This window comes from Gasterosteus aculeatus, chromosome 18, assembly GCF_964276395.1.
Source record: "Gasterosteus aculeatus chromosome 18, fGasAcu3.hap1.1, whole genome shotgun sequence".
Classification (NCBI taxonomy): domain Eukaryota; kingdom Metazoa; phylum Chordata; class Actinopteri; order Perciformes; family Gasterosteidae; genus Gasterosteus; species Gasterosteus aculeatus.
In genome coordinates, this window is record NC_135706.1 from 523,769 (window position 1) to 526,125 (window position 2,357).

Consider the following 2,357-nt stretch of genomic DNA (forward strand, 5'->3'; position numbering starts at 1 on the left):
CCTTGGTGATGGACTACGCAACTGGGCGTTAACATTTGGAGTTTCCCTGGTGGCTCTTACAGCTCTTCTTGGCCTGCTCGGTCTACTCCATCACCCTGACCTGCCAAAGGATGCTAGGACACTCCTTAAGACCAGAACCACATATAGCATAAAACAAAAATGTGAAGGACTCTATTACTATATTGGCATTTTGTCTTCCATTAAGCAGAAGCTACTACGGGTATTTGAGTCAGTTGCAGATTGCTGCACACTAAAACTCCAAGTCAATATTGATGGATTGCCCTTGTTCAAGAGTAGTGGGATTCAGGTGTGGCCAATTTTAGGGTGTTTACTAAGTTTTCCAATTAAAGAACCTGTTGTGATTGCATTGTTCTGTGGACCACATAAGCCGAAGCCAGCGTAAGTCTTTTTGCAAGGTTTTGTTTCTGAGTTGAAACAGTTAGAGTGTGGTATTGACTTGGCAAAAGGATTTTTCTTAAGTTAGTTTCTGTCATATGTGATACACCTGGCCGGGCTTTTATAAAAAACATTAAGGGCCGGTTTCGGAGACAGGGCTTAAATCAAGACTGAAGTAGGCCTAAATCAGACTAGTTAATCCTGGCTATTTAAGTGGCTTGCATGAACATGGCATAAATTTGGCTTAGTTAGTCTGAGACTATGGAGTCCTGGAGTAAGCTTAATGAGAACACCTGGTTCAAGCCTCATTAGACTAAGTGGAAGCACAGGCTGTTGGTCCAATTGTGCTCATGAAAACCTGAAATGGAGTATGAAACACCATTGTTGCAGTGAATTTTGAGACAACACAATGTCAGAGGCAAAGAGAATTCGCTCCAAAAATTATAGTGAGCATGAAAAAGCACTACTAAAACTAATTGTATCGAACCATCCAGTCATTGAAAGCAAAATCCATACTGCTGCTATTGAACATAAGAAAAGAAGTGCTTGGACTGCAATTGGCAAAGAATTCAATGCAAATGAAGATGTCACCACAAGAACAGTACAACAACTGCAGGTGAGTTAATCTTCATTATTAGGCACAAAAATATGTGTTTGTTTCCTGTTGCCTATACCCTGCTTATTTATGGCCTACCCAAATACAATACTCCTGCTGCTTGTAGCATTCACATTGAATGAATATCCTGTTTAAAAGGATAGTAACCTATTTTAAAGGGGCATATGCATGTTAAACATGGTGGTAGAGTAAGATATGTTGCACAAAGGAAAATCCATACCTATATGTGAGGGGGAAAGAAATATACAATCATTTCTCCACCATGACCTAAATTATCAGGAGACAAACTTATTTTTATTATGCCTTATCAGTACCAGTATTTCAGATTTCCCATATTACTATTTTTGTGACATCAAAAAAGAAAACTAATGAATGATATCTGCCTTCATAGGTTCTATGGAAGAACATTAAACTGGGATTAAAAAAAGAGAATGCAGCAAGCAGAAGAGAGCGATTTATTACAGGTGGTGGACCACCAATAAAGGACACATGTGATGAATTGGGTGACTTGCTGTCTGGTATAATAGAGCACCAGCAACCTCTGGATGGTATACCAGACAATGACCATTTGGACAGTGAACATGGAGAACTGAGCACAAATGGTAAATATACCTTAGGAAGTAAATTGGTTACAGGACCATATTAGTTGATTTGAGTTTGGAACAGTGGTCTTTTTTTCCAGAGGAAACCAATCAAGAGCCAGTTCACAACGAGCCTGAACCCTCCACATCTGCTATGGCACCCCTGGGAGATGAAGCTGCTACCATCCAACAGAGACCAAAAAAGATAACTATGCATGAAAAGTTAGCCAGAGAATTTCATGAGCGTAAAATTGAATATTTAAAAGAAGAACATGAAATGAAAATGAGAATTCTAGAGGTTGAACTGGATATGAAATTGGGAGAGAGGGCTATGCTCCAAAAAAGAATTCTGCATACTAGTAGCCATGGTGAATATGAGGAATTGTGAAAAATAAAAATAAATGTATTGTCATTTGGCGTGTGAGTGAGTATTAATCATCACAAACTACATTTTACCCGACTTGGTTCACTAGTTTAATTTTGCTACATTATTGTAATTTTGTACAGAAACAGTATGCAAGCACCACCATACCATAATGGATACATTCCATATTTAAATGCTGAAGTGCTGCACTGTGAAAGCAGCTCTGTGTGCAAGTCCTCGCTGGTCATTGGCTGCCTCTGCCACCATGGGCACATCTGCATCATCCTGATCTTCCATTGGCAGGTCAGGACAGCCATGCTGCTTCAGGTAGTTGTGCAGCACAGCTGTAGCAATGATCACTTTGCAGCATCTTCTTGGCTTGAAACGAATCGTATTTCGT

At 39.7% G+C, this 2,357-nt stretch overlaps 1 long non-coding RNA gene across 1 annotated transcript; it reads left to right on the plus strand.

Annotated features, from left to right (window-relative positions):
- The first annotated feature begins 1,224 nt into the window (after positions 1–1,224).
- On the plus strand, positions 1,225–2,005 carry LOC120817055 (uncharacterized). Its single transcript, XR_005711938.2, has 2 exons — positions 1,225–1,614; positions 1,695–2,005. It is a non-coding gene; the product is annotated as an uncharacterized LOC120817055 (long non-coding RNA).
- The last annotated feature ends 352 nt before the right edge of the window (positions 2,006–2,357 follow it).